This window comes from Pyrgilauda ruficollis, unplaced genomic scaffold (assembly GCF_017590135.1).
Source record: "Pyrgilauda ruficollis isolate IOZ18807 unplaced genomic scaffold, ASM1759013v1 scaffold76, whole genome shotgun sequence".
NCBI lineage: Eukaryota > Metazoa > Chordata > Aves > Passeriformes > Passeridae > Pyrgilauda > Pyrgilauda ruficollis.
In genome coordinates, this window is record NW_024529488.1 from 1,756,019 (window position 1) to 1,780,024 (window position 24,006).

The following is a 24,006-nucleotide window of genomic DNA, read 5'->3' on the forward strand; positions in this document are numbered from 1 at the left end:
CCATACTCTCAGGAACTGCTCCAAGAGTCCCAGTGGCACAGACAAACCCCAAAGTTGACTCTGTAAAACAGCTGCTACTTCCCATGTAACCCATGTACGGATGAACATGTAGATGCTGAAATAAAAGCATTCAGAAGGAGGTTTGAGAGTTTTGAACTTTTAAAGACCTTGTTAGATTGAGGCACACATAGCTTAAGCTATACCTTTAAAACCACTCTAAAAAACAGTTATTTTTATCAGTTTCCTCTACTCCACTTTTACATTAAGCTTCCCCACCACTCCACACCTTCTTTACACCTCCACTGGGTGGAAGCTGGTGTGTGACCCAGCTGGGCCAGCAAATCCAGAAAAAGGGCAAGTGGCTATGAGTGGTATCGCTTCTCCTTTCACTGGCCCAAATCCTGCCTGCTGGTGTTGGCAGTACATCTTTCCCAAGTCAAAGAGAATTCACACACACTTTTTCCACTTTCCAAGAAAAACCCTGACTGCATGTAAAGTGACAACAATTAAATATTAATTAATAATTAATATTTTAAAAATAAATAAATATTTGGGGGAAACCAACCCTTTTTTCTTCTCAATCAGGTCATTCAAGCTATAATAGGCACTCAAAACTCCACACAGCAGAAGGGCTGGGTACCAACTGGAAAGCCATTTCTAAAACACTGAAATCTGCAAAGTGCATTGCCTCTTTGAGAATAAAGAACACTGTTTTATGCAACATGTCATATATTACAAGATCATTAAGGCAGCCCCAAATGGAAAAAGATAAAAAAAGCCTGGTTGGACCCAGTGCCTACAGTTGCAGCCATGCACAACCAGTTTCCATAGTAACCAAAGTGAGATGATATTGCCTCGCGTGAGACTGATACCTCCCATGGAAAGCTTGAAGCAAACAGAGGTATGACTACCAGCTCCTATTCATGGAGAAAATATACTCCACTCAAGAACTGATTTACTATTATGCACATTTTTGAATGCAAGCCTGTCAGTTGTATACCCTGGCTCCATTTGCCTTTTTGTGATTGAGGAAGCACATCAACTGTTTTCAGGATTTATTTGGTTTTACTTTTAATATCCCACACATTCACTGGTGTTGAAAATGTTCAAAATCAAATGTCAAGGGTTTGGTGTTTTCATGTATTTCCCTCTTTCTTTCCTTTTATGAATTGAACATAAAAAAATGCAGACTAAAAGCTTTTTCCTTTTTTCTTGTTAAATTTCATTTTTCCCTTCTTTTTTTTTTTTTTTTAATTATGCTTGTCTGTAATTGCTATGAAATACCTTGTGACTGGATAAATAGACTATCAAAATATGAAAAAAGGAGGGGAAAAAAATCACTTTCCATATTGCTGTCATTTTGAAAACTGGAGAACATTTTAAAAGACACATAATGGCAAAAGAAACAAAAGAAATTTAAATGGAACTTCTGTTCTTTTGATTGTCTTTATTGCAGTTGATAATAACAACAGGTTTGGAGAAATGTAAAACCTTTGTAACTTCTGTAAAAACTTTGTAAAGCCTTCATAAAATTAAGAAAAAGCTGAATATCATGAAATTCAAGTCACCTTGACATTTAAAGTATTCTGTAACTTGGTTTTCATTGTTTTCAACCATCACTAGCTACAATATTACTTATGTGAATGCAGTGCTCTCATTTGTGTTTGAGATTTGCCAGAAACCACATGCAAGGTTTCTGGGCATTTTCTGAAGTTATGAAAAGACTTTTAATTTGAAATACAGGCCCTTTAATGGTTAAGGCATAGAAATAACTGACAGATTTCTCTTTAGGGAGGAAGTGAGGAGTGTCTGCTTACATTATCTGGAAGTTATGAAGACCTGACAAGAGGTTTACACTTGTCAGAACTCCTCATGAGTAAAGTATGCTCTTTGTGTCTCCTCAGAAAATGGAATCCTTGTAGAATGCTTTTCCTCAAGAGAAGACTTTCATGCAACATTGGGCTGGAGCCCTTCTGGGCCAATTTTCTCCACTGTATTGCATGTGAAAATTCAGGTAGCAACATGTAGCATTCTACCTGTGACCTTTTGCCCAACCAGTGAATGAATCTAACTACGCAGCCATAAAGGAGCAAGATATGAATAAAAATTTGGAAATCTTTTTTTTCATATCGATACTATAAAATCTATATACATCACCTGATACAGGTCTTTCAAACTAATTTTCTGATAAATCTTAAGAACAAGTCAGTCTCAGCATCCTAAATTACAGAGGTACTTTTACAAATGTTGCCTTTGGATACTCCATTTACCAGAGAATGTAGGTCTATTAATGCTCTTTGAGCTCCGAAACTTTCAATCTTAAGTCATCAGGGTTTATTACAATATGGAAACTTGGATCCCAATGTTTATCTCACAAGGTAAATCTAGATTTAGTATCAGTTTTTTCTTGAGAGCACTGCAACAGTGATGTACTTGTTCGAGTGTTATTGAATCCTGTACCCAAACTAGGCTGTAGAGGAGAGATTCAGCATGATCACATGCAAAAAATTCTTGATTACATTTTCGCTTGAGCAGCAATTTAGGATTTAAAAAAAACCATTGTAGCAGCAATGATGTTATGAGCATAGGACTACCTCTGAAGTACTTGTTCCATCCAAAGACACATACAGCAACTTCTTTAAACTGAGAACAGTGGATTATCTTGGTGTGAGCAGCTTGCAGACTTCTTTTGACCTGTAATGGGAGCTCACACAAAAGAAAATGGAATTTGTGCAGCTTGTGCTTCATTAATTCATTGGTAATATTTTGCAGGGTGTAGGTTCTTCTTCAGATGATTGACTGGGGGAAAAAATCAATTGGAATATTAATTTTGGTTTAATCTGAATAATTGTTTAAAGGTCACATTTTCCACCGAGAAAGATATTAGCAAAGAATGTTTTCAGCCTACAAGACAGCTGAAAATTTAGCCAGGTGAAAGTAAAAGGAGTATTTGATAGGGTCCTCATCTCTTTTTACTGGCATAGCAGTAAGTATATCTGTATCAAACATAATGTTCATCTCATACCAGGTTTTATAGTGACTATACAAGAGAATTTATTTTTATCACCTTTTGTAAGTCATGATATGAGCATATAAAATGTCAACTTTGTCAGAATTAGTCTTAGAGCACATTTCAAAGAAGTGGAACCAATTTTAATGGGATTTTTATGCATCTCCATTCAGATGAAATGCAGGTTTTAGAGGGAAAAAAATCAAAACCAAAGATATATGCAATTTATTTCTGTGTTTTATTTCTTTCTCCAATCTCTCCACCAAGCAATTGTCTTCAAGAGATATTCTGCATTTAAATGGAGATGCTGTCATTGACACAGAAAGGATCTATTATGTTTAAAATCATAAAAGCATCTAAATAAAAAAAAATTTTAAAAAAAGGCAAATAAACGAAAATATATTTTAACATGGAATGTAAAAATACATTTAAGTATTCCAGTACCAGGAATGATGTCCCTGCTAACTTCTGGACCAATGACAAGTAGAACAACTTGGCATTGTCTTGGTACGAGTAATTTTATTTTATTTCAGAATTTAGGTACTCATCAAAACTTAATTTTTGAGCCCAGCTGCTGGGAACCAGGGGCCTTTTCAGAGGTTCCCATAATGCTGAAATCCAGCTAGGTCTACCAAAAATATTCCAGTACTCTAGAAACATCTTACCCTTTCCCACAGCATCTTGATGGGTGTGGTTATTATTACCCAAGCATCTTCTCCAGCACCTTCCAGCAGACCTGGGCTCTGGAATATGTTCTGCATGAGAAAGCCCAGACAACTTTCTTGCCTACAGCACAGTCTGAGGCAATTTTCCACAGTACAGATTACAGTCCTGAGTATTTGCTCCAGCACGAATATCCATGGCAATACAAACCAAAACACATGAGTATTTCCATTGTAAACAGTCAGATAAAAGTCAGAGATTCAGTGTGAAGCTGAGGGGTGACAAGGGAAAAAAGGATTTGTAGGAAGAACTGTGAGTAGGTTTAGACAAATTCCATTCAATGTGGCTGCCAATGAAACAGACAATGATGAAGAGCATAGTTGCTGAACCAGGATAAAAGCTACCAAAAATACTCAAAAAAAAAAAAGCATTAACTGGATTTTTCTTCTTTAATACCCTTCCAAAACTTGTTTGGGTGGTCTTCATAACAAAAGAAGATCATTTCCATTTTTCTGATTGGCATTGTGGGAGCAGTCATTCAGGAATGAATAGAAAATTGCTAATCTTAGTGGTAACTGTGGTCTTCCTTTTGCAGAGAATGTAGTGCCAGATTACTCAGGGCTGCCCTCAGCTTTCATCCAAAATAAAGCAATTAGGTATTACCTAAGATTTCATTCCTACCACCACCCACTCATCGAGCACAAGGTGATGCCGTGCCCATGACATTCAGGGAAACTCATGTTCCATGCTGATGGGAGGGTAACCTTGCAAGTCCTTGTACACATTTCTCCTCCCTCAATATTCATTTGCAGGTGGAGCATTGGAGAAATATTGGAGTGGTACAGGCATAACAAGCATCAGAGGCAGAAATCCATTACTTGAGGGAATTGAATAGCCATTTTTGACAAATGATCAGGCACCAATAGACAGACAAAATAAGGCCATGTGGGCCTCCAAATGCAAATGGGCAGGAAGTCCATTTAACAGCAGTCCCCAGAGTCATGGAGGGAGGCAGAACCTCAGGAGCAAGACAAAGGTTCTACCTGTGCCCTGAGGGCTACAGCAATGGTGGAGGTGATCAGAACAGCATCATTTTCTCCACATGCCATGCTGACATATTTCACCATCAATATGTTCACTTCAGAAACAAAGTGGTATTTACAGACCTGTCAGCAAGTGGAATGCATAAGAAATTTATTGCAGGCACCTAATAAGAGCTCCAGTTTCCAGAAACATGGGATTCAAAGAAGCTGACAAAAGCTTCTGCAAAGACTTTTTGCAGAGGAGGAAAGGGGCAACAGCTGAGACCATGGACCATCCTAGATTACCTTTGGCGCAGATTGGCTCCCTGTGTCTTCCCTTTCCCTGTGTACAGAGGCTGTGCAAAATGCTTTCCTCCTGTGCAAAATACTCAGAGGAAGATAGGACATATTGCCAGGGAAAGTGGAAACAAATTCTTCTGTGTTCATTGCATCCCTAATAGGAACAAGCGGCTCTTACTCAAATATTCAAGCCTTTCTCCGTCCTGGCTGTTTGCCAAGTGGCAGCCCCATTCATTTTAACATAAAAATGTAGTGTTGCTCAACTTGTCTTCAACAAGTGCCACTTTGACAAATGCTTTTGATAAGCCTTAAAAATACTGAAATAGCACATGGGATGATGACAGAGTCCATATCCCTGGCCAACATGGTAACAACCACTGCTGAAAATTACAGCATTTTTTAGACTTACAAATACTGAAATAAAGGCAAAACCTACTAAATACACATGCATTCTAGGTTTGTGTAGGTTCAGTCCAGATAATTAACTGCTTTATTTATAAAAAATGCTTATGCAATATACTAGACAGGAATATCTTCTGTTTAATTAAAAATATCTTCAATAGTGCACAGGTCAGATTCCAAAAGAATGGCAATTCTGTGGTTTTGGGTTCACCATGTTTCAATATTATTCTTTCAATAAGTAATGGTGAAATGTTTGCTAGTGGCTAGTGGTAAAACTTATTATAAAAATACATTGTCCTTGCAAACAAGTAGATTTCAAATACCATGACCCATGCCTCTGTTTCACACTGCCCCTCTGGACAAATTTGCAGGTAGCAGTAAAAAGTAGAAGCCAATTGAACAAAGCATTCAGGTGCCACAGATTTGAAAGCAGCAGGAATAGAAGGCAATAAAATGAGCTTTGATAAATGAAAAAGCCTGCACTCAGAGAGAAATAAGAACAAGCACTTGACAACACAGAGATAACCCAGCAGTCAAAACTGGCACATTAAAACAGACCTACTGTTTTTCTCAGTCATACCCTCGTACTTGCAAGTGACTCTGAGAAGGCAGATTGCAGAAAAAGATGCAGGTGAAAAGTCAAAGTAAACTGGAACACTACCAGGCATTTCAGAGTTGGCAAAAAGGGTCCAGGCTAAGATTCTTTGCCCTATAGAAGAAATTATTAATGAAAAATAAAATTTGAAGGCATAAACAGAATAAATGTTAAGAATTTTTATTGCCTAGAAAGTGAATATTTTCATGAATTTAAGTAGGATGTAAAATCATAGCCTAGGTTTTCAGATTTCAGGGGGGAAAAATCAATATTTTTTTAGCAAGAATTTTTTAAACATTTCAGGGAAACTCCAGAGATAAAAAAAAAAAAATTTACTTTTTACTTACTTCACTGTCAGACTTCCATTTAAGAATTATCTTTCATTTCAAGGGTCTTTTTAAAATTACTTTATGTATTATGATATAATTCAGAACAACATGTTTAAGGGACTGGAACAGTATTCTGCAACAGTCTCCCTAGAGAATTTCAAGATATCTTGCTTAATTTTTTTTTTCCTGAACCAAAATTAAATATTATTTTCCAAAAAAACAGAGTAGAGAATACACTGACAGTGAAAAAAGAAGGCATTAAAATCTCCATCATTTTAAAGGGGGCAAAAGGAGATTTCTAGGCATGTTTCCCTCTTCTGACCCAGTTCTCATACTGCCTCACTTCTACAAAACCTCCTACACTCTTTAAGAATGGAGAAACTGGTTCCATAACTAGGATCAATTGCTCTTATTTTCAAGGTAAATGCAGCTGAAATTTTTGAACCCTTTCTGATCTCTCTGTAGACAGAGAGACACATCTTCAACAGATGTGTACAAACAAATCCAGAAACCTTCCCAAGAGAATATGTGCATGAAAGAACTAGAGGTTACTCACATTAATGAGTTTTAATACTTTTCATACCCAGTAATGCTGCCATATGAACCTGTACAAAAGACAATCTCGTCCCAGTGGTCTTTTGTGTAAGGAAGAAAAAATCCTAAAAATGTTTCATTATCAACTACACAAAAAAGTCTGAAGAAAAGTGGATAGATGGCTTTCCAAACCCCTGCTAGGTAATTAAGTATAACCTTGGTTATACAGCAAGTATTCTAAAATGACACAAAATCCTATGAAATCAAAATAAGAGCTAGCCTGCACGTTTATTTAAATCACCTTACATCAGGTAAATTTAAGTGCTTAATCTAAATATATATGTACTGCCATTTTAGATATTAAACTGCTGAATAGTCCACACTGACAAAGCTGGAAAAAGTATAAATGGGACTGAAAGCCTGAGCAATATTAAACCATTCGTTTATCAGCAAGGATGTAAGAAATGAATATTCATGCAATAGATAATACTTTTATGAATAGATTAGCAGGTGGAGATAGGTGCTTGCTTTTGAATTTAATTTTCACTCTTTCTTAAATGAAAGAATCATATCAATGCAGACTGCTTAGAATAGATTTTACTTGAATTTGAATAGCTGTAAAAATTGACATATTAAGTAAGGTTCACTTTATAAAATGGGTAGTTGAATGGGTAGTTGAATAAAGGAACTTTTAATTTGAAATTTAACCTTTACAAAATATATATAATAAAAGTAATTTAGGGCAATACCTTAGCTTAGGTTGTGTACTGTTTTTCTGTGAATCTTTTGTGGAGGATTTTTCTTTTTTATTTTCCTTCTGTTATTTGTAGAACATGAATAAAACCAGTATTATATCAGTAATACCAATAAAGACAACAATATATAATCAAGTAACAAAAGATAATCTAGGGTCCAACCCTGGAAGTTTTCCTAAATTTGGAGTTACCTTTTATGTATTTTTTTAAATAATTTTTGGATGACAGAAAAAGGAAAAGTTACATATGAAGGAGATAGGAAATGTTACCACATAGTCTACCCCAAGCATATTGCCATCATAGTGAATAAAGAGAAAAAGAAACGAAAGTTTGTTTTTCTGACTTCTTAAATTTACAGTTAATGCATCAGGACCTACCACATAATAAACCAAATACTTTTAAACAGAGGATGACTGGATTTAATAGATTTTTTTTAACATATACCTATTCCTTTAGGTAAATAATCTCAGAGAAGTACTGGCAGAAGGAGACCTGCTAATCACAAAGAATATAAACAAGAGTTATATAACTCATAAGTAAGAGTTAAATATCTCACTCATTGTAATGACTTTCAGGGTAGAGAGAAGGGGATGGAACTCAGTAACTCAAACAAGAGAATGGATCCTGAAGATGTGTGGGAAAGATTAAGGGAAGATTATCTGCAAAACTTGAGTGCAAGCATAAGCTTTGGGAAGGACAAACTACAAGAACAACCCTTTGCCACCTTTTGAACTGCTCTGAGATTTCCACAAATAATAATGATAAGAACTATGTTATTCTGCTGACAACACCCTGTACATTAAGGCAGGCTAGGAAAAGAAGGCTGATCTCTTACTATCATTGACATTATTCCACTTCCAATCTTTGTGTGCCTTTAAGACTGCATATTTTCATGCCAGACATTCCTTTTCAAATTGCATGCCACTGTGTTCAATGGGCTTTAAGTTCACTTGAGTTCTCAGGTGAATATAACAGTCCTGGTAATCAGGTATGTGTCTGCACCAATGTTCTGATTTTCCTTCACAAGAAACTTAAATATGGGAAAAACAAAGGCTCTGCGAAGCCTCACCAGTAACCTGTTTGGTTTGGATAGCCAGGATTATGGCTGCAAAGAGCATCACCAATGACGCAATCACTTGGGATTCTGGTCGTGCTGTGACACTATTGAACAAATATTGCTATGCAACAAAAAAATAACTAAAACATTTTTCAAGAAGCTTACTTTCTTTGCATATCAACCTCCTACCAAAACACTTGTGATTGTGTGCAAGATTTAGGCTGAGTCACATCGTCTTTACTCATGGGCTGATATTGAGGTGAACACTCCATGTGTGGAGACACGAGGCTTGACTCCATTTCAGAAGGCTGATTTATTATCTTATATTATATATTATACTAAAATACTACATTAAAACTATACTAAAAGAACAGAGAGAAAAGAATGATCAGAAGGCCACCAAGAACAGGAATAGAATAGAATGCATAACAAGATCTTGTGACTGCTCACAGCCTCTGCACAGGTGGCTGTGATTGGTTATCAATTGAAAACAATACACATGGACTAATGGAAGATGGACCTATTGCATTCGCAGCAGCAGATAGTTATTGTTTACATTTCTTTCCTGAGGCCCTCAGCTCCTCAGAAGGGGAAAAATCCTAGCAAAGGATTTTTCATAAAATATCATGGTGACAGGTTGACATTTACCTCACTGACATTTATCTGGCAAATGGCTGCTCCACTCATAAAAGAAGCACTTAGTCATTGAATATTTGTGGCTATTTACTGTTGTAAGAACAAGTAACTCTGAGAAGAAGGCCTGTTCCAGACTGCATTTTGTCTTCACTTGCAAGACTTCAATTTTCATACTTCATGAGCTAGATTTTATTTAAAATATGCCATGGTAGTTTTTCCTGATCTAATTTGTGTATTTTAGATAATACATTGTCTACTGGCCTTTTTTTACAGAAAAGTCACTCATATGTGTAACATGAAAGACAGCTACCTATATATTCCTATCCTCTGTTAGTTACATACCCTACACCAACACAGAGTTAGGGATCCTTGTTCACATGCTCTTTTATATGTTACCTGCATAATTTTTTGACACTCTCTATTCATTCCCACTTGGAATGCTTCATTGCCTTCAGCAGCCACCCCTGGCTTTTTAAGACAGATAAGAGAAGTGTTATTTTTCTGCTGAGTTTAAACTTCGCTCTTCTAACTGCGTCATGAGAAGGAGCTTTGCAATCATTATCAGTAGTCATAACTGCTGTAGGAAAGCACTGGAACCCTGGAAGAAAGAGACAAATTTTACTGCAGGAGTCTGACCCTAAATCTTTCTGAATTACCAGCACTGCCTGCCCTCTGTTCCACCATTCAGCTCCTCTTGGGAGAATTGAGCCAGCCACACACATCCCACCAAGCTCCTCCACAAGGAGGAGCAGACAATATTCTTGTATCAGAGAGATCATGTCTTGACATTAAATCCTAGATGAAGGACGAAAAGGGGCACTAGGGTTTGAGAAAGTTGTACATTTAGGTCACTTTGAGAAGTTAAATTTAAAGGCTATGCTCAACTTATAAATCTGAGAGTATTTTTACTTTTCAGGTTTGAATCTTTAAGAAGAAGCAATTGAGAAAACACAAGGATAATATATGATGAAAAATTAGGTTTACCACTGAGACCAGCAGAGACATTTCAGAGAAGAAAACTGAAACCACAGTGCTGCAACAGAATAATTTAACTCTCCTTTTCGGTCTTGCTAATTGTTCCTAAGTCCTGCATCTTGTCTTCAAGCAGTATTTTGCCTTCACTGTCTCCTACCAGCCTCCTGCACAATTGAGAGGCTGATCGATTAGGGCACCAGAGCACAGGTCTTGAAGCAATACCTTCAGACCTGCATTCCCTTCAGGCCACCTACCTGTTTCCCCCCATGCAGATCCAAATTAATCCGCTAGTGCTTACAACCCCAGACTTGGTAAGCTTAGCTTTATTTAATTATGCAAGTGAAGTCAAGTTTCCCTCTGCAGAGGGGAGAGATATCTACAATCTTATCTTGTGAAGAGAGAAACTAAGACAGACCTAGTCAGTGTATTTACTTCTGACTTTGTCTCCAGTTTTCACCCACAATCACCCATCAGTGCTACAGGGCAAGCATGGGGGCACCCCCAGAGATATTCTGAATAATTAGCTGTGCAGTGCACCACATCATTCTAATGACAATCTACAAACTAGAGTAAATATGTTATACAACTTCAGAACAAAAAAAAAAAATACTGTAGGAGCCACATAGCAAAAACAATTAACTTATTAATTTGTCTGTGGTCTGAAGACATACACTAAGAAGATAGCTGGGTTGTGCTATTATTCTTAGATTTACAATTAACACGTATAAATAATGGCAATTTCACATAAAAGAATGCAGAATAATGCTTTGTATCAAGTAACTGCCATGTAACTAATCTGTACTAGTCATTAAGTACGATAAGATACAAGCCTCTTTTGCTACTGCTCAGTCCTCAGAGCTAACCTAAGATGCAGCATACAAATATTAAGGGACATACATTTGCCCAGGAGCTGCAGCAGAGACTGCTGAAGCTGCAGCATTTGCAAGTGGACCTGGAACAATCTTTCAATGACAGCACAAAATATTGACCAGCTTTATTTACAACAGTTTTTACTCATTCATTACCTCCTCAAGGAAATACTAAACAATAGATCTTTAATGCAAACAAGGCCACAAATTCTTACTGCAAGCAAAACAGAGAACAGTTATACATAGCTGAGCAAACCTGCAAGCCAAGAGAGGCAGTGGCCATTACTGGGGGAATTTTGACAAAAACAGACAGGTTTGACTCTTTTTTCCCTACACCACTCAAGACTACTGTCTGACAGTGTCCCACACCAGAAAATCTCATAACACAAGTGAGACATGCTGGTGTATTTCGTGTACAACCAATGCAGATGGAGAATTGTTATTGGAACCTGCTTCATGCAATTCTGGCAAAATACAGTCATAATTTCTGTAAAGCACAGGATTACTTTGAGTGCTACAAAGAGTTTAATAGTCTCTTTAAAATCTGATCTACTACTTCCAAAATTTAAGCATAGTCACTAGACCTCAGCAAAGTGGATCAGTTTATGTAGAAGTGTTGAAATTTTCCTCTTTAAGTGATGTTAGTTAGAATCCCAGATAGAGCTGTCTTGCATCAAAGTACTTTTGTGTCTTTGCAAGAATTTTGGAGGCTTTTTCTTAAATTATAAGCTGTAACTCAAATTGCTTGGGGAAAACATAAAATTCAAGACGAAAATGACCTGAAATTAATCTAGGCCTTGTTAGATGTGTTTATATGCTCTGTGGCAGACAAACCATAGTATGAAGTTCTCCGATGTCATCTGTCTACACGCTTCAGTGGACACATAACTTCTTATAGTCACAAAATAAAAAAAACCTTTACAAAGGCAAACCTTTAGCAGTTTCAGCCTGGTCATCGTTTAATGTGACTGATACCTAGAAAACATTGATTTGAGCATCTCTTATTTCTGTCAAAAAAGAATAGCTGGTCCTTGAAACCATCTGAATTTTTTAATTTGAAAGCTTTTGTGAAACTTTATATTTTATATCAAAAAACACCAGATTTTCTCTCCGCAGAAAACCTGGAGGAGAGGTGTTCACCACACTGCTCACTGATGTCAGAATCAAATGATGAATAAAGCTTGTACCACAAATGACAGAGCCATTCACATTCATTTCCCTTATGCTGGGAATATCTGCCTGAATTTGCATTTTCAAATTAATGTTCTATTGTTTGTACATCATTTGTTATTGATGTCATCTTGTAAAACATAACAGTGATTCTCAGATAGGACAAAAGCAGGTGTACTGTATTTAATTTTTAATTCTATTTACACATTGGAAAATTCAGTGTCAGTGCAGGTTAACCTTATATATTTTACAATGAAATTTTACACTAAACCAAGAAATACATCCTCACAGCTAAAAAAAGTAGTGGGTTAGAGGTGTACTCATAAATCAAGACTTGGTTCACATTAGCAGTGCGGAAGGGTGCCTGAGAAATATGACACGGCCACCTAAGTTACTTGCACAGTTTGTTAAAAGACAGCCTCAAGCACAATTTAAAGCTGCTGTGCTGAAATCCAAGCCAACACTTAAGGCTTTCTTGGCAGTTAATCAAACCGGGGAGAGAAGTGGAATAGGTAAAGGAGTGGACACCACGGAAAGAGCAGGCTGGAAGACAAAGAGGTTAAAGAGGACTTGCCTGCTATTAACCCAAGCTACACTCTCATTCCTCTCTCCAATCACACTGCCGTTCTGCCTCCCTGAATAATGAGAAAAATTAAGATGGCTTTGCTCCAATAATTCTTTGATGAATGAATTCCATTTCTGAAATGGAAAAAAAAAAAAAAGGCAATTAGTAAAATCAAGAAAAATAAATTCGTTGAGTTTTTTTTATTATTATTTCTCACATTTTTTCATTCCTGCAAAGTTCAATAAAAGCATAGAGCATGAATTCATGGGTTGTAAAACCTGAAGGGACCAATGAAATTATGTAATCCCACAGAGATTTTGTTGTAGGAGATACATAAAAAAGGAGTTAATAAAAGAAATCAGATATCTCCCATCCTCTCCTGGTACCAAACTGAGCTGCTTTGAGGATTTAAACTAATAAAACTAGCCATAGGTTAATTAAATTATGGAACACTTTGAGTTGGAAGAGACCCCCCAATATCATCCAGTTCCAAGCCATGGACATGGGACCTTCCATGTTGACCAGGTTGTTCAAAAACCCATCCAGCCTGGCCTTGAACCATCCATGGGATGGGCATCCACAACATCTCTGAGCAACCTGTTCCTGTGCTTCACCATCCTCACAGTAAAAAATTTCTTCCTAATACCTCATCTAAACCTTCTCTCTTTCAGTTTAAAGCCAGTGCCCCTTGTCCTCTCACTACATTCCCTTGTCAAAACTCCCTCTCTGGCTGGCCCCACAATACACTGTATTGCAGAAGCATGGGAAGGGGCCATCCCCAAGTAGAGGAAGAGCTGGGATGATCTGGTTTTCAAAAACACTCTCATGTGCACAGTATTGCATGCAATGAGAATGGTAGCTCCTTAACGATTGTTTCAATCCTATAAACCCGTAATCCATCCCTTCAAAAAGTATTCCTGAAGGTCTGCACTGAAATTGTCATGGCCTACTTTTGGTCAGTAACTCAAGAGACCCACACAACTTGTAAAGAGAGGCCTGTGTTGCCCAGAGCCTGTGGAGGGCAGGGGTGTGTGTGCAGCTGTGTGTGCATACATGTGACTGCACCAGTGGGGTTAGATTAGACCTTCTTGGCATTTACTATAGAAGGGTCTTTGCTAATGTTTCCTTTGGTTTTATAAGTGTTTGTTATTGTAGTTCATCTGTTGTGTTTCTGATATTGATCCTCAATGTACAGTTCACTAAGTTGCTGATTAATTATGTCCCACCAATACATCAATAAATCACAGCAACTTTGACTTAATGTTTTCTACTCAGCATTTCTTTCCATGTGATACTTCAGTGTCATTATGTTAATTGATCACAATGGAAAGTTTTACTCTTTGCCAGTATAAGGAATGAAAAATTCTGATGTCCCATTCTTCAGTATATGAAACAAAACAGGAATAAAAACCAAAAATGTTTATGTACTGATTTACAAAAAACATTTCTAGACATCACTCATACAAATAAACCCTCATCATTAACAGACAGATGTTAATCTGAACAGAACAGAGACTGCAGATCTGGTCTCATTAGTACTCAAACCATATTCAGAGATGACAGGTCTCAGGTTTTCTTGGGTATCTTGGGTATTTTTAAATATTCATAACATAAAAATAAGAAAAATAATACTGTGCTATTTTTATGGATTTAGAGTTACTTTTTCAGGAGAAAATAGTCCCCCTCCTCCAAATCAGGCAAGGCTGGAAGTGCTGTAACTCTCTTCCCCTGACTACTTCACAGAATAAGCAGTGTTTTATGTGTTGATGAGGTTCACAAGAAGGAATAAGCTTTCTAACCTAGCCCAAACAAAAACTGTGAAAAGGCAATGCTTCACAGTAGCTCTCAAAGAGTAACATCTGCTTCCACATGTGACTTCAATATCCATGTTATTACAGTTTATCTTTTTAACAGTGCTTGTAATAATTCCAAAACCAGCATTTTAAGCTCCATTTCTAGACATCCACTACGCCATCTGTCTAGCAAACATCTTTTGTTATCACTGTTTCCAGTCCTTCTGCACTGCTGGTGTTTACACAGCTGGATTCAGACTGCATCTTTCTGCACAGCATAAAAACTCTCAAAAGATTATGAAGGAAAGAATTTAAAGCAGTGAAATAATAACTGGAAGGCGCTTCAAAAGGTCCAGAAGGACAAGAAAGTGAAAAGATAGCCCTATCATCTGAATCCCATTTGACCATGCACAGTGTGACAATTTCAACTGGTGTACCAGACTGAGTTTTATGCAGTTGGGTCAAAAGTAAAATTCAAACAAGCAAACTTGAAAATTATACAGAGATATATAAAGAGAAAAGCTATGAAAACTTGGTGGAGATTCTCCAAGTCTACTTTTTTCCAAAATTTGCCAACAGTAAGGAAATCTTTTTTTGAAGCTGATGCAAGATAGAAAGTTATTGAGGAAGACATTAAAGACTGCTAATTGACAAGATCATCCCCCTGACTGCTGATTTCTAAACCTTCTGGCATTTCGTAATACATGGAGCAACCAGCAGAAAAAGCAGACTGATAGCTGTGCTATCATCCTTGCTGATATTTTTTTCTTCCTTTTGTGAAGATTCCAGGTAGTATATGCAATTCACATCTTCTATGACAAATATAACATTCTTCTGAGTGCTGCAATGCTCACCATCAAAAAGGAAAGAAAATTAACTTAACTAAAGACTTAAGGCTGGTTTTTGACCTCTTCTTCATCACTTTTATACCACCCTGGCCTCCACTGGGCCTTCATTGGTTTCAGTGAACAATAAAAAAGGAATGCAATTGCAGGGAGGCTGGCAGGAGCTGGAGGCACAAAATGCAAATATCACAGGTTGATTCAACAACAATTTACTCGAAACAGAAATGAGGTAAGAAAAAGCCTGACCCAACTCACAGCCAGTGGCACTCCACTCCAACCAGTCCAAGCGCCACACTTGCTCCGCTGCAAGGAGCACAGGAAGAGAAAACTGAAGATCTATGGGCTCCCACCACACATCAGCAATCCTTGATGGTAAAAGTGGCTATGATTGCATTCATGTGAAACCCCTGACACAAAAAAAAGTTGCACTCTTGCACTTCAGTGAACCCCTAAATTGCTCGAAACATGACCAAATGAATCTTCTTTTTCATCAAAGCGGGGCATGAGGACATGCTCTGGAGGGAGAGACAAACCAGGCTCTTATCCAATGGTGAAGGAAATTTACCCAGTTCTCACTCAGTATGGATGAGAGGCCAGGGAGGAAAGTCATGTCTCATGCTGCCATCACCAGACTTCATGGCTGGAAGGGTGGTTGTTATTCTTGCCTTTTGATCACAGCTCCAAGGGTCAAACCCAGCTGCCTTTTCAGAGCTCACTGCAGGTGCTTTCATTGCACAGCATAGCACAGCACAGTACAGCACAGCACAGCACTCTAATCCCCAGATGTGCTCTCCTTTAAAGGCCAAAGATTTGCAGCAATGTGTTTCACATCCTCTAGAGATCTTCTTTTTTACTGAGTGGCAAAAGCAGTTGTCAGCACTACCTTCCCCTGGGATAGCCATCCAGGTTCCCAGCCCTGTCTCTTTCCTTGTTCCTACATATCATCCAAAAAGTCAGCATTCTGCATTGGTCCCCAGTCTAACATGTCACTTCTTCCTTCAGATAGAATAGCTGTTTTTGATTTTTGCATAATGATCAGCTAATTCAGGAGTTTCAGCTTTACATTATATTTGCTACTATTTGACCCCTATCCTGTCTGCTGTTTTTCCTTTGAATTTCTGAAGTACTATAAGTACTTTCATTTGGTCTTACAGTATTGTCCTTTCCCTTTTTATTCACCATCTTTTTCTCTGTTGCTGTAGCTCCAAAATTTCTTTCTGGGCTGCTAAGTGACCTAGCTTTTCTAATGAATAGGCCCATTTTAGAGACTTTTCTTAATCCAGTCTGATTCCAGCCACTGATTTTTCTGATGTTCAGCACAAACAAGCACAAAATATTTCATCAGCCTCCCACAATAATCCTAATAATAGCAAGCATTCATCTTAGCTTTCACTTCATAACACCTACAATATTCTGAGAACCTCTATTATATATTATCCATTGTTCTGTGAAATGACTGGGCACTCTTCTTTCACAGGGAATTGTCTAAAAACCCGTTTGTTTTCTATAGCATAACTGTACCTTTTTAACATTCACATTTTCTATCTTCCCTGCATAGAGCCTGTTTCTCTTTTGTTCAACTCTTAAACAACCAGTTACATAAACTGCAGAGTATTTCTGCAAGTCCAATAGGAGTATTCTGAATGATTGCTTCATGGAAGAAAAAAGATCCAAAATGTCTGGTTTATACCTCCTGTCCTTTCCTCTCCAATTGAATTTTATTAAAATTAAAATTTAAATAATGAGGTGCCTTTTAGAGAGACATGGGGTAGGAAAAGTGTTTAAAAACACTTCTATTTGGCCTTGATATAAATGCATCAAAAGAAACTATAAAATGACTTTTCCTTATTTTGGTCTGCTAATTATTTCTCCATTCATACCTGGATAATCCGTTCATTTATTTTAACGTTTAAATGACACAAATTTTTTTAATACAAAACTTTTTTTTTTTTCTGACAAGATACCTAAATATCTAAGCTGTTTATAATAACTCATTCTTATATAAATCATTCACAGCTAGCAAGATAGTGAGGCCAGGAGGCCAGCCTTGCAGTGGGACACCACTGGCCCTGGAACTACTCTTTCATGCTCCCCAGTGACTTTCCCTACACAGTTCTTGCCTTCTTATTGCGCTCCAGACCAACATTCCCACATTTAACTCTTTTCCCTTTGCACCTTTTTTTCTCCTGAAAATTATTTCATACTTATAATGATTGGGTTTGAGGTGAGTGGTCGTTTCCTTTAAATCTTTATCAGACAAGATGGTGAGAAGAACACTTTTGTGTATCCCAGCAGAGACACTGCCTGAATTTTTTACACAGACATGACCAGCACACCATGACATTGTCAGAAACAGTAATTTAAATTCTGGGGGAATTTACCAGAAAAATTTAGGACCTCAGGCAGCAGAAAAATGAGGTATTTATATCCTAAACTTGAGCTACATGCTATCAAGGTATCATTTCAGTTGTGAGTTTTGTCCCACCCTTTTTGCATAACTGGCCATTAAGCTTCAGGAGCTCAAGGTGTTAAATTCTCTCATGTTCATATGACATCGACACAAGGTAGAAACTTGGTTGCCTGAAAGTCAGCAGAAATCTGCAAGAAAGTTTGTTTTTCCCTTCATTAACACTCTTTTAGAAAGACAAGTCAAGGCAAGAAGAAAGAAAATTCAGACTATTTTTCTTAGAGAGTATTGCAAATTACCTCTTATCTCAATTTATGCTACAGAGACCTGGCAGTGTCCTAATGCATTTAGAAAATAAAGGAAAAGAATATCAAGGCATCTGTCTAATTAAGAGTGATCTCTTACATTGCAGGAGGGCTACTATCCCAGCCAGTTTGCTAAAGACAGGATTGGGACTGCAGCTCTGTGTTTGTTTACCCGATGAACATCTGCACAGAAATCTGATAACGTGGGTTGCCAGGAATTCTTACTGGAAGGGAGCTGAAATATTTAGTAGTTTGATCAGTCTGTTTCTCTGCCCCAAGGAGTATATGGAAGGGTGTCAGTTCTTGTTATTTCAGCCACAGTACTTTTATATCCTTGTCTAGGTGCTGATTTGGTAGCTCAGATAAACTTATACACACCTTAAATGGGAACACTGAGAATCTTCTTGTTTACTGATGTTAGAGAGTAAAGGCAAATAGTTTAGGCAAAAATGCTCTTCCACAAGACCCACTGGCAATGTTGCCACAGAATTTAATCAAAAGAAAAACAAAAACTCTCTTTGGATATTTATATTTCTGTGTGCCCTTACATTATCTAGATCAATGGTGATTATTTGTGATTAAGATCACTGAGAAGGGTCTTCCTACACCAAAAGGCCATTTGCTTATTCAAGTACCTATGTATTTTTTGTAGATTAATCCAGAAAAAATACCACTTGTAGTTTCTTTGTTTTACTCAGAACCAAACAGGAATAATTTGGACCTTTTCAGACAAATTTCATGCATGTATCTACATGTATGTGTGTGCATCTGCTCTGAAATTTTGACTAGCAAGTCACTGTACCTAAATATATCTCAGAAATGAACCTGTAAGGTTATAGGTAGTATTCAGTGTATTACCACAAGAGTCAGGCAAGAAAGTAGATCATATTACCAGAAGTGCTGGGTGTGGGCCTGGATCTACCCTGCTATCAGCACATGGGTCCTGGGCCACTCAAAATGACTCAAGACTGTGGAAAAAGGTATCCTTGGGCTGAGAAAACACCAAGCTAGCAATCCTAGGAATCAAGTAATGTAGAATGAGGCTTATTTTACATACCAGTGATTTGGCTTCCCTGCAATGTCCTGGCTGTGGCTATTACTCTCTGCTGGCAGTTTCCTTGTTCTTGAAATCTGAAATTTTCCTTCCTTCCTTCCTTCCTTCCTTCCTTCCTTCCTTCCTTCCTTCCTCCCTCCCTCCCTCCCTCCCTCCCTCCCTCAAAATATGCATCTCTGATCCAAAAAACTGCATAGTTTGAAACTTTTAATTCAAAATGAGTCATTTAAATGTGTAGGAACAATGCCTGCTGATACAGCATCAGGGTTAAAAGTGATCAAGTGCTCACTAAACATCATCTTGCTCAAGACCAGTGCAAACACTTGAAAATGCTCTATGTTTCTGAGTAGAATAAGGTTTATGCCTTCTTAAGAGGTTATGTTAAAGAAGGTGAAAGTGTTTTAGATGGATAGCTTGGTACAGATAAAGCTCCTCTCTTCATTCTTCCATGTCTGGACACTTGTGGCCGCACTAAGTCTGTCTCACGGCTGTTCATTTGCTCTGATGTAGTAAGAACCTCCTTTTGTTCAAAACAATTCATACTGTTAAACAACCACTGCATCAGGTGCTACAGGAGGTGATCTCACAGAGCAGAGATAACAAGATGGTTTAATGTGGAAAGCAATCCCTTCCCTTTCAGTGCTACAGAAAAATGTGCACACAGAGGCAAAGATCTGCAGCTTACTTAAGACTTCCATCTACAGGCTTTAATGATGTTGGCCTGTTATTGTTCTCTTTAACCAAAAACCCCTCACCTGGGATCGTGGCCATTTCCCACCTCTGCTGTAGAAGCACATCCTTCTTTGGCTCCCCAATGCCAATTACAGTCTTCCAGTTTTGTGGACAGATCAACAACAGTCAGGAATTACAAGTCTCTTAACCACCTGCAAGAGCAGTCTCCAGACCCTTGTTTTTTCTTTAAATGCACAAACATGAAAGCTAATGGAGAGATGGTGGTGAGATTGCTGTATTGTTTGCAGCTTAGTATTGTATCTGAAAATGTCTTTTGCCTTTTATGTACCTTTTTATAAATCAGTGTAACTACTCTCTAGTGAGGAATGTATGTGTACTATCACAAAACACAGATATTGTCAGAAGAAAGAGCAATGGAGTAAAATAGTTGCATTTTTCTGTTTTATGGATCTTTTCCTTGTCTATCTTTAGGTAATTTCTTTAGAATCTGGAACACCAAAGTATAAATAAAAAATAAAAAAAGAAAAAAAAGAAAAATAAAAAAGGAAGAAGAAACATGTAAAATTATTTCTTAGAAATCATCACCCAAATACAGATGACTTGCAGAAAAATTCCTCTCTTTTGTCTTTCAGGAAAAGGAAGGTAGTAAGTACACCATGCCTTTTTGCTTCCTTATAGTATGGAAAAATCTATCATCAAAAGCAGTCAAAAATCTGGTTAAACAGTGGAGAAAATATGGCCAGGAACAGGTTACTATATTTGCAAAGATTGCTTGAAGACCTTTCTTACCCTCCATACTCCTAAACAGAATAGAGAAAGACATCTGCTTCAAATGCTGCACCACAGGTACCTGAATACTCAAGATCTCACCTGAGACTCGTTCTGCACACTGTATTTGTATATTCTTACTGAATCGTAGCAAGAGTTTCCCATATTTGAATAAGAATACAACTTCTCAGAATATTCTGTGAACACTTCTGCTACTTGTGAAATATAAACTATTGTTAATACCAAAAAATTTGTATCAATTTAATCTTATTCATCACACATACATGTAGGTAACAGACATGAGTGGATATGTCTCCATCTCTGGTGCAAAAGACCACCATCACACCACAGCACTGAGCAATAATCCTGATGATCCCTTCCATTATTTCACACATCCCCAGTCCTCCCCCCATGGTGCTAGTCTATGTATATCCTCTGTTCTGTTTTTGCACCAGCTCTGGGTCCAGCCCAAGGTTTAGCATTATGACTTGATGAGGTAAGTAGGAGTAAAAAAGCATCAGACAAATTTATCTCCAGAAAGCACAAAAATCTTCACCTGTTCGGAGAGATATCAGGAAAATGCACGTAATTGTGCAGGATTTCAGCACAGACTAAGCATTTCTCCTGTCCCTCATGTGCAACATCTCTAAAACAAGTCTCATTGTCTCTTTTCTAATGAATCAAAGCTGTTGGGAAACTGAGAAGGATCATGCTGACAGCTGTAAATGTAAACTCCTACATGCTTTGAACAGACAAGGAAATCTTCCAGGTTCCACACTGGTTGGAAAATGCAGTGTCCCTAAATCGCATAAATCACGCAAGAACAATTAGATCCATGGTAGACACAAGTTATGTGAAACTTCTAAAATAGGTGGAGTCCAGTTGCCCCCAGTGATAATGAATATAATTATATTGACTTCAAAGATTTACACTAGCTGAGCATTTTGCTCTACGCTAATCTTGGTTACTAATTTTTGAAGTTAGGTAAAGCAATAAAAAAAAATCAATAAATTTTAAAAAAACTCATCACAAACTTTCTAAGTTTAAAACAAAATGCTCGTGATCACAGAAAAACTAATCCTAGGCACAGTGTGTAGGTTACCTGGGTTCCACATCAGCCCAACAAATCTGTTTCCAACTCAACTTGAATAGGGATCACTGAAACTTCTATCATTGGGTAATTTACCAAAATATTTTTATTAATTATAGTTTCCAGCTATTTGATTCTATCCAAGTCAAATACTTTTCCTCTTTCAGATTATCCATCTTGTTTAGAGTAGTGGCATAGTGACATTGGATGGGAATGACTGGAGGGGAGGTGGTGCCACCTAGAAGAGAAAATACTGATCAGTGAACCCTGCCTTTCTCTGGGAGGTTGGTGCTGACCTATATGTGTCAGAAACACCACTGAGACCCACAGAGCCATTAGGATGTTAGCGCATTATTAGAAATTAAAATATTCCATCTTGCTATTTCATCTTGATTCTGACTTCAGTTTTAAATTACTTTGTCTCTTGTGCCCTGTTAAATTGATTTGTTATGCTAAATTTGTGCCAAATAAATAATGAGCTTCCTAATTAGCTTATGTTGAAGCAAGGCAAGGATGAAATTATATCCAACTGTCTTAGTGTCTGGGGCCCTATGAAAAAAACACACTGAAGATAGTAGAAACTGTGCAACTCCTCAAGACATTAGTTGCTAGCATGTTGATTCCCAGTGCTTTGATGCTGCAGGGAAGTAGCTGCTTTGAATGCTTCTAAGAACACAGAGCTTAGCTCTAATCACAGCAGTCCCACAGATAGCTACAACCTACAGACAAAAATCCCAGCAAGTAATGGAAGAAAAATGTTCATTCACACAAGTCTCCTGAACAAATACCTGACACAACCTTCTGAATTAACAATTATTACTTTATTTTATTTTACCCTAAATAATCTACAACCTAAGTAAACAGGTATAAATAATCTAAGAACTCCAGCATGTTTTCAAGGTTTTAAAGGGATCTGAGCTCCTATCCCATTTTTGTTATAAGGTCTCAGCCTTCTACAGCAGATAAATGCAATGGAAAATTTTGACTAAAAAGATCAAGAGGGAATCTTTGCCTCTGCTTAAAACAATGGCAACACCTTTGTTAGCCACAATCTAACATGGATCTACGATCAACAATCAACAATCTATGGATCTTCTAAGCTGAAGATCCACATATCCCCTGAGACAGGAAAGAATCAAAACTAATGCTCTGGGATGTCTGTTTGCTGTCCTACACAAAACCATGCCTGGGACACTGGCAGTTACTGTTGCTATCACAAGGATTACTAGAATTACAGTATTTTACTATTAATATTACTTTCAAAATTGCTAATATTAGTGTTGTTCTTGACTTTCTGAATTATTACTACTCTGTCCAGATAATTTTTGATATGTTTACACGGCAATATTTCTGACCAGATGTACATACATCTTCTGCTGCTCTTTTCAAACATTGTATTTAATGGGAAATCCAAGAACAACATAAATTTTTGTCAGGACTTACATCCTAAAAATAGTGCAGATGAAGCAGAATAAGCAACTTTAATAGCTAACCAGGGAACAACTAATCTATCAGCCATGACAAGTATTTTCTTTCTGCATGGGAGAAGCCTCATGAAAATACATTATGAAATGTAATTAGACACATGCATTAAATCTTTTGTCAAGGAAGAAAAATATTTATTTAGCTGCTAGAGTTCACCATTAGGTGGATAACCATATGGCATTGTTAGCTGAAGACTGAATCATGGAAAGGGAAGCTGTTCACCAGATTTAGCTAGAAGCTAGTAATGTCTAACCAGCAGAAAGAGAAATTCATATTTAAAGAGTATCTCTGTTTGCACCAGATGAAAATAAAAGAGAAGCATAAGTTTTTTACCTAGATAGCAAATATTTTAGAATAAGCTTATAAATCTATGATGCAAGATTTGCCTTAAAAGCCCAGGACAAAAGTCCACCTAGTTCAGTGGAACTAGACTACAACATAAGCTAGAAAGAGGCACTGAAGCAAAGAGTGAAAGAATGAAGGCATGAGGTTTACACTGAATATAGGAAAATCTTCTTCATTGAAAGGTATACTAAGAATTGGAGTAAGCTGCTCAAGGAAGTGGTTGACTTACCTGTGGCATCAATTTTCCTAATGAATGCTGACAATCATTGTTGTTGTTATTATTAGTATTAACATTCCTGACAACAATATGTCTAGATGGTCAAATTAGTGTTCTCAAAA